The following is a 17,032-nucleotide window of genomic DNA, read 5'->3' as shown; positions in this document are numbered from 1 at the left end:
TGGGGTGGAGCTATACCCCCTCCTAGCCTGCAGATTTTGGGATTTGTAGAGAAGGGATCCCCATTCTGTGCTGAGACAGGGCCTGTCTTGCAGGAATGACTGTTGCTCCACTGATTCCTCTTCCCCAAGCAGCACAGCCTCTGAAGAAGCTGGGACCCAAAGGAAAATACTGTAATATAATCCTGAATTGTATTACTTCCCACCCAGATTACGTTAGAGAGCAGGGATTTCTGCATGGCAGACAGAGGCACTTCCTTATGCTACCCAATAGATTCCATGGAGGTTCAGCTAAGGGACATCTACACAAAGCAAGGGGTAAACTGGGGAGAAATATGTAGAAAAACAATGCTATGAAAGCAGTATCTCATCCTTATACATAACACAGAAGAATTGTTCATGGCTTCATGGGGGATGATGCAGACTATCATTTAGAAAAATTAGAATTAAAATTATTAGGCATAATGCATTTATAGTATGCTGTCGACTGCCACCTTCCACACTGTTAGACTGAGAAGAGCCACATTTCTTTGCAAAGACACAAAAAGGGATTGCAAAATAAATACTACACTGGTACTTTTTCATTTCCAACAGCAAAGAAATCTTCAGCTACTGCTTCCATAAGTGGTGGCACAAAAATGCATTAAAAGAATCTTAGACACAGGAATAGCTTACAGAGTTTAATGTTTAGGGAAACAGACAGGGAAGTACAGATTAATGCATCATTTGTCAACCAGAGGGGGATTCAGTTAATAATTTCATATGTTTAGAGGTATGTTCAGTGTCATGTAATGCTAGATGAGGCAATTTGCCTGGTTCAACTTTGTGGCCATGGATCTATCTCAACCCAGTGTAACAAAAAAGCCTGGTTTGTGTATGTACATGTATGTATGTATGTATTTAATCCGGTGTGGCTGGAGGATTTGGAGCTTTGTGGTATTTATTTGCTCAGGAAGGTAATCCCTACTTTTCCTTCAGATGCAGGAGATGTGGTTCTAAGTGTCTAGGCATTAGTGGGCGAAGCATGAAATCAGAAATACCTGGGACCACAGTTTTGAAGCTCAGCACTGTCCAAGCAGCCCTTCCCTTTTCTCATATAGAGGAATTGTATCCTATTTGGCTACTCTGTGTGTGGGTCTTTCTGCTGAAAACTTGAAAATGAGTTCCTGTCTGTTCTATGCAGTCTTTCAGGGCCCAACAGACTTTCAGCGCCCATTCCTGCTTCCAGTGAAATCATATAGACGTTTTCTATTGACTTCAGTGGCAGACAGATTGGCCCCTGCAGTTGTCATAGAAAAAAACCCTACTCTGATGTCCTTAGTCAAAATTTCCCCTCTCCTGTCATGCAGACTACTAATCGTCACTTTCTACCTCAAAGATGGGTGCATTTCATTAAGCTGAGCATTCTGGTTGTGAAATGCCTTTGTATCCCAAATAATATCAGTTGTTTGGCTGATGTCTTACTGCAGCGTTTAAGAAATAACATTTTACTGTCGACTCTTCTGCTCCCTGGTGATTTTCTCTTTCTGGGCCTGGGGAATTCGAGGATTAGTAATCAGCTATCACAAAAGGCAATGTTCATGTTACAGACAGGTCCATCCCTTAGCAACTGAATGGAACTGTGAAAAGGGAGCTCTTTAGGGATAATGTTGGTCTTAGTAGAAGTGACACCTAGGCTATGGGGGTGGGAGGGACTGCAAACAGTGCTATTTCTAGTAGAGGCAGCTTTAACACCAAAGTAGGACATATTTAAACACTTTCATTTGTGTTATCTCACCTTTACTTGTCAAGTAGCATATCCAACTTTGAAGAATTTTGCAGTTTCCCACATACCTGTTTTTAATAGTGTACAATGTGTAGACGAGTAACAGCAGTAGCATAAATCCAACTGGCCTAATGAAGTGCATACATTACTTGATTAGATTGGTTGCTAATGGTCCCCAAACCTTTTACATTATGTCCTCCCTTAACCCTGTCCCTCCCCCCCTTCCCCAGCTGGGAATAGGGGTGGGGGCCAGAAGCGGGAGCTGGGGGCTGTGGCTGAGCACCAGGGGCGAAACCGTGGCCGAGCACCAAGACCACGGCCAAGCCTGGGGCGCAACTGGGGGGCTGGGAGCCAAAGACACAGCTGGACTAGGGGCCTGTGGCTGGGAGCCACAGCCGAGGCCAGGAGCCAGGCTGGGGGCTGAGGCTGGAGAGTGGGACAGTCTGGAGCAGAGCTTGGGGCAGAGCAGGGCTGGGTGATGCTCCCTCCCTGCCCCCCCATGGGGGCTAGCCCAGGTCCTGCCACGCCCCCACAAAGGTTCCTCCACGTCCCTCTAGGGGGGCACACACTACAGTTTGGAGACCACTGCTGTATGCTTTGGTGGCAACTGGCTAACAATCAAACAGGTTTATTTCCATCCATTTAGCAGATCAGTGATGGAGATGGGTAAAAAGCTAGTAAATCTAAATCCATAGTGCTTAGTTTAGACAAACCTATTTTAATGAAAACTTAATGGATTACACACAGTATTTTACGGTAAGTGATATAACAGGAAACGTGTCTATGCTATGGACTAAAACTGGTTGCAGCTGAACTAGTTCTGAACACAATTCAGCTGTAAGAGTACACGAGCACAGAGGGTGTTCCACACTAGGTCAGCTGCAACCGTTGTTAATCATCCTTATCAACACTGGTTCTGTTTTCAAGTGTAGGCAGGATCTTAATGAAAAGATTCTTCTACTGCTGCATTGGTTTACTTCTCTACTGATTATTTAAGAGCAGATTCTGATTATAAAGAATATATAAAAAATACTAGAATTATATACAAATGGTATTGTTGTAAAATCTTAGTTAAAGCCTACCTCTGTACAGAAGAGTGATTGGGTATGTGCACATATGTAGGGAGGCACCCCTACTGATTGTCCCAGTGCCTTTTGTAAACGCTCTATTTAGAAATAAAAAGATGTCTTCCTCCCTCCCACTTCAATTGCCAGCCCTACAGGATTTCACAGGGTCTGGTCAAGACATTTATACCAATATTTCAAAAAGAATCCATTCATTTTGCATGCCCCACATGTGACATTTAGGAATTTATTTTTATATCTGCAGAGCACCCACAGCTCTCACTAAATTCAGTGATACATTGTGGATGTTCAGCACCTCTGAAAATTAGGCCACAGCTATATAAAGTTGGGCCCTCAAATTAGTGGAGAGAAATCTTAGTCTCTCAGTCCATCCATTTTTTAAATGGGTGTAATACCTACTCACAGGGTTTTGTGAGACTTGTCAGACTGTTTATAAAGTGTTTTGAGATCTTCAGATGAAAATTGCTAAGTAAGTGCTGAAGTATTTTGAAACAATCCACCTTGGATGAATAGGGAAAGACGCATAAGAGAACTTTACCCAATAGATGAGTAGTTTCTCTTGAGTAGGGGCTCTCAGTACACTACTTTTATACACTTTATTTCATTTTGACACTCTGTTTGTGTAGAAGCTATGATAATTATATGATTTGTGCTAAACTTTGATCTAAAGTTATGCTTTCTTTTTAAGTCCCAAAAGGAGAAAATTTAAACAACCTTTTAAAGAAGGCTGCTTATTTAAATTTTGGACAGTTCTAGGATTAAAAGAATGAGGAACAATGAAAGGCAAGATAGCGAGAGAGGGATTCTGATATCCCATTAGCATCTAAAATCAGGTGTGTACTGAGAGAAGTTCAATGGGGGAGTTCTGGCTTAGGGAGGCAAACTCATTAATGGACAGATTCCAATTCCCATACTCACCTTGTTTACTGAGTGGCTCCATTGACTTCAAAGGGGCTATTTGTGGATTAAGCTATCATTGAATGTGAATAAGCGTATGAAAATCTGCTCCTAAGAAGAGCGTAATAGTGTCTATCCTTAAATTACATGGATTCAGTGTACTGTGCTTATAATGTTTGTGATATGAAACAGAACAAACATACTAGCAAGTCTTGATTATTTTTAGGAAGTTTTGATGGTGACTTTCCTGTTATGACACTTAAGTCAAAAGGTACTGTAGGATCTTTTGCTTTTTTATTCTAAGAAAAAACAAAACCCAAATGCAGATATGCGTTAGCAGTCTTCACCTTTGTATAATGATGCACATTGACATCAGCAGTGTGGTTTTTTTCCCAACAATGCCAGAATAGAGGATTAGGCAAATGATGGGAATGAACCCTTTATTGTAAATATAATATAAATAGCAGCTGTTAAAACAGTGTGCCATTTCAGTATTGCAAAGACTGTTCTAACTAAAGCAAATGAGTATAAGAAATTTCACAGGTAAGAAATCAGAAATTATTGCTTTATACCTGCACTTCTATACCGGAATAAGAAAAGGCTTGGGGGAAAAAAGTGCAGTAACATGATTTGCAATGCACGCAATGAATTTTCCCAATTTTTCTCAAATATTAGATGTGTTACTACAGCAGCTAAAATCTCCACTTCAATATCTGTAGTGTAAATCAGAGAGTTACATCACATCATCATGCTAGCACTTTAGATAAGATTTCTGGCCTCTATGGTTGAGAAAGTTTATATGTCCCAGAAAGCCAGGTAAGCCACTATTGTGAAAAAAGTGTGTTTCCTCTTGCAAGCCACAGGGAGTTACTGCCCTACATCATGGAAGGTTGACTGGTTTGAGATGTTGTGGCCTATTTCAAAACACAATCCTATATCATGGGCTTTCCTATGGCATGACTGGTGAGAGTAGAAGAATGACCTAATGGTTATGATTACTACCCTTACTAGGCAGCCGGGGGAGGAGTTGAGCTCTTATGAAGGAGACTCTCTTACATGATAAGGGCAGTTAGTTGGGAACTTTATATTCCATTTCACAGGAAATTCTACAATATATGTTTTCCATTCTGAAATGGAATGAAAACAAAATATTTCAAAATTTCCCATGTGATGAAATTTAAAAAAAATAATAATTTCAGGTCAAAACATTTATTTTGATAAAAATCAAAACTTTTTTTTTCTGATTTTGATTTTGTTAATGTTTTTAAAATGTTTTTATAGAAAAACAATGAATTTTGTTTCAAAACATATTTCACTATGAAAAGTCAAAATGTTTAATTCTGAAAATGTTGAAATTGGATATTTGGACATTATAAAATTGCTTTTTTTTTTTTTTTTTTTTTTCATTTTTCCCCCCAGAAACAATATTTAGTTGAAAGTGACACATTTTGACAAACACAGCAATTTTGACAAAATGAATTTCAACAGTTTCAACTAAAAATTCCCCAGCAGCTCTAACAACAATCTTGAGATTAAATGGAGCTTCAGCCAAGGAGGCTAAATGTTCAGCCAAAGTGGCTCCTTTTCAGTTTCTGCCCTACTGTCTCTCTTTGTCTATGTTAAAGCTAGTGAAAGGATTCAGTTCACAGGGATTGAAGAGTTTTGCTTTGCTTTTGGAGTTGGAACAAGTCCCAAAACAAAATGAAAATTCAGATGAAGCCTCCACGTTTACCTGATTTGGGGTGAAAAAAATCTATACAGTTGATAACCACAGAATTCAACATGGTTTACTTCCAAAACTGTAAATCAACCAAGATTCAGTGGAAACTCACCTTGGGTTTTGCTTAATACACATCCCTGCTTTGCTAAAAGGTTCAGGAACGTTGGAGAAATCTGTTCAGGTATAGAGTTTCGTAATGAAAATATCATACTGCTCTAATGCACAACTGGCAGAAAGGAAGAAATTGTGTGGGGTGCAGCTAAGGCTTTACATTTATATTTTCTTTGCTATTGCTTAACCATCTCTCTTTTTTTAAGTAACAACTATCTATTGAACTAATTTTGAAACAGTTAAGATTTAAAAAGCCAACTGATTTCAGTTCACAGTGACTAAAAGGTTCTTTGAAATTATAGCTGTTAATAAACAGATCAAAGGGAAACTATTCTTGCAAAAACAACTATAATAGTATTGCTGTGAGTTTTGCTCTCATTTTAATCAATACCATTGAGACTAAGAGCCTGAGGGTCAAATTCTTCTCTCAGAAGCAATGGTGTAAATCTGGATTGACTCCACCGATGGAACAGAGCAAATCAACCCTATTTCAGCATTAAAAAACTGTCTGAATTATGTAAACTGTGCTGAAAGATCTGAACTGGGGCTTCTATGTCCTTGTGCAGCTCCCCACAGCAGGACAATCAATAACATTTGTAACTGACTAGGCCACTGTTTCCCAAACAGTGGGTCCTAATATACCAGTGAGTTGAGGGAAGGTTCTAGATGTGTCACCACATCCAGGGCCAGATTAACCCATCTCTGGGCCCTAGGCAAATATATACTTCTGACCTGGTGTGGATTGGAAGCCTTGTAGGTGAGGTGAGGTGGAGAGTAAGCCCTCTCCCCACTCACCCTGCAGCAGTTCCAACTCCTGTCCCATGGGGCTGGGCCCAGCTCCCGCTTCAGGCCAAATCTAAATGGCACTTTGACTGCATGCACCAGGTTGCAACACCCAGAGTGATGAGCCAGGCCCAGCCCTATGGGACAGGAGCCACCACTGCGAGGTGAACTCTGCACTGGGCTGGGATTAGGGTTGTGGTGCGGGAGTGGAAGACATATATATGTAATGGTAGGTCACAAAATAACATGTAGTTGGTGGGTCACTTTAGTATAATCAGATCTAGATTATTGAAGGAGGGAAGGAACAAGCACTTTTTAATAGAAACCTGGAAATCTCTCTTATATTAACCTTTTTGATTTTGAAGAGTAATTTTACAAACCAAACAAACCCTCACTGTAATAAACTTATTCTGCAATCCCTTTAATCCCCATTGAAGTCAGAGGGAGTTTATTTCAGGCAGGACAGCAGGATTGGATTGTTAGCTTATATTTCAAATGATGGGGAAGGTTGTCTGAAAATGCCAAGAAAAATATGTTTAAAAAGTCTATTAATTTATGACAAATATTTTGTAATTGACATTGACGTTTTTCAGTGAAATGCATCCCATGATTTGGCAGGTAATTTACTTGTCAATTGTAGATGCCATGCAAGGGTAAGTGCTAATATTCATTGTGAAAGGATGGGCGGGCAAGGGAGAGAGAGAAAGAGATCATGGTGAAACAGATTTCAAATTACAGTATACCCCTTGGCTGGAATTTTCAAAGGAGCCTAAAACAACAGGATGCCTAATTCTCTCATGCACCTTGGAAAACCTCACCCATTGCCATGTGCTTAGAGCAGGGAAGTGGAAATCTTTTTATTTTTTGTATGTATGCTATGTAGCCAGTATACTTTGGCTGATCAATAAGCATGACACCACTGCACTACTTTGCAAAATAAAATTGTTAATACTGTAATTTAAAATTATGTAAACCTATGTGGCCTTTTATAAAAGCACCTTTTGAAAAGAAGTTGTTTTACATGTCCACAAAGAGAAACCTACTTAATTTTAAAAGGTGTTTGGAAAAGAATAAAGAAAAAGTAATTAGCCCATTTGGTGTTTATAGCTCTTTGGCACATGCTCAGGGGCACTTCTGCTTCTGGGCATGTAGATAGTCTCTAGCTCCAGTGATTTGTTATCTACCAAGCAAGGTGCCATGGAAAAATCACATGCATTATGTCTGGTGCCTGAGGAGTTAATCAAATTCTGTATCAGAATTACCAGCCAAGCAGCAGACTCACTGTTTGCAGTGGACGAAGAGAACATTGCCGAGACTGCAGGCTCTAGTTACCAAGTATAATTACATTCATATTCTAAAACATTCCTAATGTATTTCAAAACCAAACATTCTCTGGCCTCTTGAGCATTTCAAAAGCTGTCATAAAAGTAATCAATAGAACAGGAGAGGAGCTTGGACCTACATATTTATGTTTAATCATTTCTCATCACATGAAAGTAGCACTTTATTTTATTGGAAAACAGAATGCAGTTTTGTGTCTGGAGGTGGACAAGCTCCTTTCAAAGATTGTTTGTGGAGGAGAAGAATGACTTGATATGTCTTTTTATGCTTGGCCTCTCTCCAGATCAGTATGAGAAATGAGTAAACTGATAAAGTGATACAGTATGTTAGAAGAGGAATAACAGAGCACACAAGTAAGATTACCAGCCCTGTGAGACTCATTTACATCCAGTTCTGAGCATTATATATATTTTAGTTGCTTACCAAACATCCCTATCACTAATAAGGATCACTGAAAATATTCTGCTGCCATAATATGCTATCTTTCTTTGAAGATTGTTGCAAATAAACCGGAGGGAAAGAGAAGGGAGAGGAAAAATTGCTGGTAAAAAAATAGGAATAAATCAATCTTTTGCAGTCCATAGATTGAATTCTCTGTTCTAATCAAGGTGTGCTCAGTATAAGAAAGGAAATGAAGGGAGGCAAAGATGACTTTAAGCCACCTTTTTTACTTCCCCTATTCTCAGTCTGGCTCATGACTACTCAAACTTATGCTCAACTGCAATAAAGCCAGCAAGAAACCATTCCACAGATGAGAACAGCTAGTGAGCAGTGGGGTGCCACAGCCATATCTTCTCCCTTTGGCAACGCTGCAGTGTAAAGATGTCTCCTATCTCCTTTCCTCCAACAACTATTGTTTGAAAGGAGCTTGTCTACCTCCAGACATATGACTACATTCTGGTTTCCGGGTCCCCTATGCCAGACAATTACAAAGGTGAACCAACCCAAAGCTATTATACTGGCTGTATGCTGTCTGGGGAAACCCTGCATGCCAAGCATTGTTCTCTGTGTATTAGTTCCACCTGACTGAATGTAAAAAAGAACTGAGCCCTATTTTTTTAAATGATTTTTAAAGTTCATCCCACTGACCTCAGTGAAGCTGAACCAAACAGTAATTTGGTCCAAATTCTGCATTAGTTTTCACATGAACTCTGGTAAAAGCCCTTAAAAAGAATAAGGCTCAAGTGGTTTGGAAGCTTCTAAACACATTGTCTTAGACTTCAGCTCAGAAAAGTAAACAAAGGCAATCAAAACATTTAACACTAGATCAAGTGGACTTTGTAATTGTAACTCACAGTGACATATACAGGCCAAGGCAAAATTCCAATATTTCCTTAGGCTCATTACCATGCAGTCTTCCCTTGAGCCATCTTATGGAGACTTTCCAACTTCTTTACTTGGAGAGGAACATAAGCTTTCCCATCTTGAGGCTTGATAGCTGTGAATAACTATACTATAGCTCAAATAAAAAAACACAGGTAGAAGGAAGTAAGCCCCAAAATACTGTTTTACCAGTGTACATAGGCTAAGATATACTAAAAGGCAGGTGCACTGTGACTGCTACTCACTATACGAAATGGAATCACTTCCTGTCCTCCCTCCCATTTGCTGTTTTCTCCCCACTTGTTATCTCTAGTCATAATTTCAAAGTGCAAGTTCTTGAGAGCTGGAACTGTCTTCTTCTTCCATGCTTTATACAATGGGGCCTCAAAGCCCTGTCAGATAAACCCCCAAATTTGCTTCAGAGTTATTCACAACCTCATTTTTTACTTTCCACCATGCAATGTTTGCAACTGCAGCATTTGTACAGGCAAATGTTACTAAGAAGTAGGTGTGCAGAAAGAAAAAAAAAATCACACATATCAATGGAAATGTATTCACATAAATATTTGTGCCAGAAACTTTTGAATAGTCAACTTGAAGACAATTTAAGGAACAGAAAGAATACTACTTAGCTTAGGTGGCCAGTCACACAGCATTGATATAAACAAGATGAACTCCTGTCCCTGCTTCAGTCAATGACAAAACTCCCATTGACTTTAAGGGTCTAGGATTTCACCTATACTATTTAGCTCATAAGCAATATATTGGCTAAAATACATTAATCACATAATTTTGGATTAAGAACACATATGCAAAAATTGAAGTTTGTTCGTGGGCAATTCACAAACAGAAAAAGAGGATAAATTTGGTAAATAGCTTGCCCAGCCCTACTCCCCTTCATAGGCAGATAAACTCTTCTCCTTCCTTAACAAAGAGATAAACTATCTTTAAAAAGAACAGTGGTAACCAAAAGTGGACACTTCAGTTAATTTTGAAAAATGTTTCTCGTTAAAGCCCCTAGTTCTCAGGCAAATTTCTGAAAACAACTCCCTCCGCCCCCAGCTTTTTAGTGGAAATTGTCCATGTTTCAAAACATATTTTCCTTAGACCAAAAACTATAATAAGCTGTCATTAAGTGCATCAGTACATTAAGAGATGAAGAATGCTGAAGTGGCTAGGGCACTAGTTTAGTACTCAGGAGACAGAGGTTCAATTCCCTGCTCTACCACAGGCTCCCTGTGTAACCTTGAGCAAAGCTACAGAATGGGGACCGATGAGTTAGGCAGCAGTTCTGCAGAAAAGGACCTGGGGGTAACAGTGGATAAGAAGCTGGATATGAGTCAGTAGTGTGCCCTGGTTGACAAAAAGGCCAATAGCATATTGGGCTGCATTAGTAGGAGCATTACCAGCAGATCATGGGAAGTGATAATTCCCCTCAATTCGGCATTGGTGAGGCCATATTTGGAGTATTGTGTCCAGTTTTGGGCCCCCCACTACAACAAGGATGTTGAGAAGTTAGAGAGAGTCCAGCGGAGGTCAACAAAATGATTAGGGGGCTGGAGCACAAGACTTATGAGGAGAGGCTGAGGGAACTAGGCTTGTTCAGTCTACAGAAGAGAAGAATGAGGGGGGATTTGATAGCAGCCTTTAAACTACCTGAAAGGGGGTTCCAGGGAGGATGGAGCTAGGCTGTTCTCAGTGATGGCAGATGATAAAACAAGGAGCAACGGTCTCAAGTTGCAGGGGGGGAGGTCTAGGTTGGACATTAGGAAAAAGTTTTTCACTAGGAGGGTGGTGAAGCACTGGAATGGGTTACCTAGGGAGGTGGTGGAATCCCCATCTTTAGAGGTTTTTAAGCTGCGGCTTGACAAAACCCTCGCTGGGATTATTTAGCTGAGGTTAGTCCTGCTCTGAGCAGGGGGTTGGACTAGATGACCTCCTGAGGTCCCTTCCAACTCTATGATTCTATGATTCTAAATAACATGGCCTCTCTGTGCCTTAGTTCCCCCTCTGTAATGGAGATAATAGCATTTCCCTACCCCACAGGGGTGTTGTGAGGATAAAGGCTATGAGACATTTAAATATTACAGTAATGGAGGCCTTAAACTACCTTAAGTTAAAGGGTAAAAACCTTACAAAAATGTTGTATTGTTAAAATTCATCTAATTAACCATTAATACTGGAGAGACGAAAAGCAAAGGGGTGACTCAGAATTAAAGCTCTTATCATACTTTGTCATTAGACAGTTCTGAGATTTTCTTGCTCTCTCTCTCTCCCCCCTAATATGACAGTGATATTTTTAAATCCTATTTTACTTACGTGCTTACAAAATATAATCAATATATATGGACTTCTACAGGGCCTTTCATCTGAGAGTTCAATGCTATAAATAGCAATTAATCTTCATAATGCCTCTGAGGAGGTAGTTAAGGTTTAACAGCCCATTTTATAGCTGAGGAAACTGAGGAATGCAAAAGTTAAGTGATTTACCCAAGATCATGTAGCAAGTCAGTGGTAAAATCAGGAGTAAATCCCAGATCTTCTGGAATCCTACTGTGTGCACAAGGTAACAGTGGTAGGTTAAAAATAAAAAAGAACTCACACAGGGTGTTCTCAACAGGCAGTTTTCAAATATGATTGCACAAGCATCCATATACTGTGTACATACTTTATTTTGCTGCTTGATGTGAAATCACCTCTCCCCTCCTGCCCACCAATAAGAAAGGGGAGGGCTAGAAAACTCTGAATAGTGAATATGTTTCTGCAATTGATTTGCATCAGGTGTAGGTAGGTGAAGGGGTAGCATGGTTGGTGTTACAGTTATAAAATATTTGAGAAATATTCAGTGGCTCTTAGCCTATGCTTCTACCCTGGTGAGGTGAACATTTTGAAGTGGAGAGAACTATAATGTACAGGAATATTGGCCTCTTCAAGAGTTGTCAAAATATTTTTACACTATATATCATTTTGTGCGTGCTTAAGTACAAGGCTAAAATCCCTCACTAAACAGAGAATATTCGCACACTGGAATCATTTATATTGACAACCACTTTTAATAAAATTGGCTACAAAGTTCAGATAAACTGTTACTGTATGTATGAGGTGGCTGCATAGGTACCTTGATAAGTTTCCATACAAAAAAACCCCTTAGACATAATTTAATAAATATCAGTTTTGGTATTTTTGCTTTTTCATAATGAAGTTGACATGCAGTATGTTTGTTAAGAGTAAGTTTTATCAAATGATAATTAAGTAATGAAAATGTGATCCACTTGGCACACAGTGGAAATAAATATGAAGGATTTTTAATAAAAAATACAATCCCAATATGATTTGAACGCAATACCTTTTGAAATTTATAAAGGTAGACATTGTATGTATTAGGCTAGAGAGTCTATAATTAAACACCTCTGGGAATGTATAGCTGTTAAATTAGCTTTTAAGAAATAATGTTGTTCCACAAATGTTATAGAAACACAATATTTAGCATTAGCCACAGAGTTAAGAAGAAAATGTGTTTCCCTAACTTATTTCAAGATTTTGCCTGACCTTGGGTGTGTTACATAATCCTTCCATGCCTCCATTCTCCCACTTGTAAAATGGGTTCAGTAATTCCTACATTAGACGGGTAAAGAGAATTCCAGTTTTCACTGTACTAGAGCTGGTGAAAAGTTGGTTTCCATCACACAGGGAATTCTGTAATTTCAAAAAATGGTTTCACTCTGGATTGGAACAGATAGTTGAAATCTTGGAATATTTCTCAAAATGAAATATTCTAAAAATATTTCATTTCAACTTTATTGAAACATCTAATTTTGATACGGTCAAAATGTTCTCTCTCAACTTTATTGTTTTTACTTTGTACATTTTATTATAATAAAAGTCTAAACAAAATTACTGAAAAAAATGTTTTGATTATGCTGAATCAGCATTTTCTGATAGTACTTTTTTGTAAGTCAATTTGCAAGCTGTACTACTTTAATTCTAATTGCTTCAACTTTCTCAAATAAATTCCTTTGAGGATGAAATTTTGTGTGTTCGGTTTCAGCCTGAAGGTGAATATTCTTTGGAAAGTTTGAGCAAAAGTTATTCAGCTGTTTTTGAGTTATTCAAGTGTGAATTGGAGGAACGGGGCACAATACACTTTTTCCCTATATATGCAGGCATTCTCATCCAGCATTTCTTCACTATCAAGTGACGCTATCAACACTGATCATATTGATAGTGGTAGGATAAACTAGAAGAGTCTATATAGATGGAAATTTAATAGTAGTGAAGAATGAAAGTACAGTCATATATCCTCCAAAGATATTCTAGAAAGCTTTCAAAATGGGTTAAATAAATGATAGCATGGACTGAGAAATGAGAAAGAATTTAAGCTTTCAAAGTAATACAGTAAACGAATGGTAGCTGTAGCATAAACGAGAAGAGTCACAGCTTTGCATAAAGAACATCTATGAAAGCTTTAAAATTTGTCAAAAGCTGAACCAACAGTAATTTTCAGGTACCTCTGAATCTTTCACACTGAATAGCAGAAGCTATCTTCAGATGCATGCACTATGGGCCATGGTGAAAGAAAACCAAGGCAGAAGTGAGAGTTCTGGGCAGCTTCCTAAGGCTTCTTTACAAAATGAAAGTGTTAGGCACATATGGGAATCTCTCAGTAGACAGTCATGGGTGGTTTATTTGATTAGTACAGGTTCAAATGCTGATTTTCTCATGTTATCACAGCAGTTCAAAGCAAATAAAATGCAGTCATTCCCCAGTGCTGCCAATTTCCCCCATTTACTTCTCACACTAATTTTGCAAATTGAAGCTTTGCTGTTATCTTGAATCTCAGATTTCCAGCCATAAGTTCTGTAAAACTCTAGAAAGTTTCTCTGGATTTAGTTAGCTGAAATATTTAATAACATGGAACTGTGTTTGCAGAACCTATTTATTTATTTATTTGGCCTGCAAGTTCAACACATATAATAGCTGCAAATTTTACACAGAATACACTATAATTTTATGAGAGGAAAATAAACCTCCCAGACACCTCAGATTCACAGCACTTTCTAGGCTTTGCTCTCCCCACCTCTAGCTTTCACAGTGGAAGCCTGTTTTATATTAAATAACTGAACTATTAGGGTTCAAATGGTAACACAATTTACTGTTGTGTGAGGACATTTATGTTAATATATCTAGAGATCTGGGTAATACATCTCGTATCTGACTGAAGTTTGAATGCAGGCACTGCTGCAGCATGAAAGAATATGGCTAACAAAAAGAGTATGAAGAAAAAGAAAACAAGGGATTAAGGTTGGCTTTTTGGTCCATTGCTTACTTAGCCAAAGGAAGACCTGGAAGTAGGTGGTATTAGCCTTGGAACACTCCACTAGAATTATATCTAAAACTGGAGCTGAGAACATACTTATTCAGGGCGAGATTTCTAACCATGGCTCCAGTTTAGAAGCCATTTACTTCACAAGTCCTACTATTGACTTAAGTGAAAGTACTAGTGAAATTAAGGTACTATTCATTGTGAATAAATTTATCTCAGCTAGCCCTCAATGACTTTAACCCCCTTTTCCTGTTCATTCATTATTTACAAATAGATATAGATTTTATTAATTTGATTATTATTTAGTGAATGGTGTTTGCAAACATTTTCAGCCAACAGATTGCTCATAAACTATATGTCATGATTATTACTTAGATCATTTGCTATTCATAATTCATTACTTATGTTGTGATTGATCACCTAAGGCATTGCCTATATGAGAGAAGTTGTCCCAATTTAACCTAATAGATCTTAGCTAAATGGATCCAAACCCACATGTAAATCAGTTTATCTTAATCTGGTAATTTTCCAATGAAAATTAAATCAATTTAAAAACATGGAATAAACTGATGATGTGTGTCTACATTGAGAGTTTGAACCCGTTTAATTAGATTGATTTAAAATTGTTTAAATTGGTGTGACTTTTCTCATACAGACAAGGTCTAAGTGATTGTAGTAGTAGCAGTAGTGATTCCTGCTCCCTTACTGGCTGATTCAAATCTACCAGTATGGCCACACAAATGTATCTGGTGTGTATACTCATGCAAATAAATATGTGCAAATACATTTTTGCTTGTACAAGTATTCATGAGAAGCTAGTAAGAGGGGCTATATATCCCATCAGTGTGAAACTGCAGTTTTTATTCAAACAAATACCGATGAACACTGTTTTCAAATAAATTAGGACTATCCATATTTAGACTAGCAAAAGTCATTCAAAAACGAAGTAGATGCAAGTTTCTGGTTGTTTAGATCACAGATTTGTAAAAGAAAGAAAATTCTGGCAAGTCCTCTCTGTAATATATTACAGCTTTATCAGTAATTGCATTCGCACATCTTGTATTGAAATTAGAAAAGGCTATTATCTACATTCTGTGTGTTAATTAAAAGGGAAGACAAATTCTTTACTGCACCTGTACATTATAGAAAGCATTCAATTGCCAATTAAGCGAGAGACAGATGGAGATAGGTAAGGCATGTAAAGCCTAATTTTATAGCATACTCTCTCCTTCATAAGCAATTTCAGTTCATCTAAGGGAAAATACTTCTTCAATGATGAAATCTATGATCTAAAAAAAAAGCCCACTTGTACAACCATTATACAGATAATGTGTTGAGATGATGAGCAGCAACCACAGTGGGTAAAATCCACCCGCCACAGAGGGCCAGCACAAGCACAATGCACTATTTAAGTCCTATTTTGAGGATGGATGTGGTGCACTGCCTTCATGCTGACCTTCTTCATAGGGGGAAATTTCACCCTCTGAGTTGAAGTTCCATACTGTTTAGGCTAAATTCAGAATTAGTGAGGTGTAGGAGGAGACCACAACAGAATCCGCACCAATAGCAGAGGTGCAAAAAAATGGTATGGTAGCTGGGGAAGCATGCAACATGGTGGAAACACGTGTCGGTTGGTGTGTTAGGGACTTGCAGAGGCCCAGTAGTTTGTAGTTTCAAAGAAAGGGGTATAATCAATTAAGGCACGCCAAGAACTGATGCAAAGGATGGTGTAACAAAGTCAAATATGCTCTCTTTAGGAGAACATGAGCTGCAAAGTACCCATTCATGGCAGCAAGCATATTCTGCACAGTCCAAAATAAAAAAGATGGTACCCATTAGACTGCAACATCCATGCTACTCACTGCTGTAACCGCATCTTTGCCATAATCCCTTTGCTTAGGTTGTCATCCGCATAATTCCTAAATATTGGTATTTTGCTGATATTCCTCTATAACTAAATGTTATGCCATATACAGTTTTTAGGAATGATGCCAAGAGAATTTAACAGGATTTAAGTTTAGTGCTCATGAGAGCGAGGGACCCAAAGCATTGTGTTCTATTGCTTCCCAGCACAGATGAACCAAATGCATTGCATCCCTGTCTGCAGCAGCCTCTCCTGAGTAGAATGCACGGGTTGAGTTGAGAATGTTGAGTTGTAACAAATGGTTTTGTATTTTTGTGATTCGCACAAACAACGAACAGTTCAGCTAACTCTCCAGAGTCATTCCACTCCTGATCTAAGTCACAATTTCAAAATCAATGGGCAGAGTATTATCTACAAATGGGGCGGTGCGAGGTGGGGTGCGCGGACTGGTAAATCTGGTAGGTGGGGGAGGGGGAGAGCAGAAGGGAAATACCATGCCTACCACACTATGTTTCTGCCCCTGGGATCCCATAAAAGATTATTTTCTATAGGTCTCAGGGGATGTGCTTCCATGGTACTTTGAGGGCAGGGCTGAAGTAGAGCCAGGGCCCCACCACTACTATAGACAGCATCATCCATTGCTGACTCCTTATCCAAGTGAGACTTCATGCAGTTTGAATCAGCATAGATTCCTGCTAAATCCCCACTGTGAGTACTACTGCATGGGTTCTCTGCGAGAGCTCTGCAACCTAAGCAACAGTATAGCGAACAGTTCCTCCTCTGCAAAATCACTGGGATTCATGGGATTGGAAGACTGCCCCGT

At 38.8% G+C, this 17,032-nt stretch overlaps 1 protein-coding gene across 1 annotated transcript in view; it reads left to right on the top strand.

Moving 5' to 3' along the window:
* The window catches only part of SHISA9 (shisa family member 9), a 247,412-nt gene that overhangs the window by 227,028 nt on the left and 3,352 nt on the right, over positions 1 to 17,032 (top strand). The window lies entirely within an intron of this gene.

Source organism: Emydura macquarii, unplaced genomic scaffold, assembly GCF_026122565.2.
Source record: "Emydura macquarii macquarii isolate MOO-44397 ecotype Brisbane River unplaced genomic scaffold, CSIRO-AGI_Emac_v2 contig_1348, whole genome shotgun sequence".
Lineage (NCBI taxonomy): Eukaryota > Metazoa > Chordata > Testudines > Chelidae > Emydura > Emydura macquarii.
Note: the sequence above shows the minus strand (reverse complement) of the source record. Positions and strands in the feature narration are given on the sequence as shown.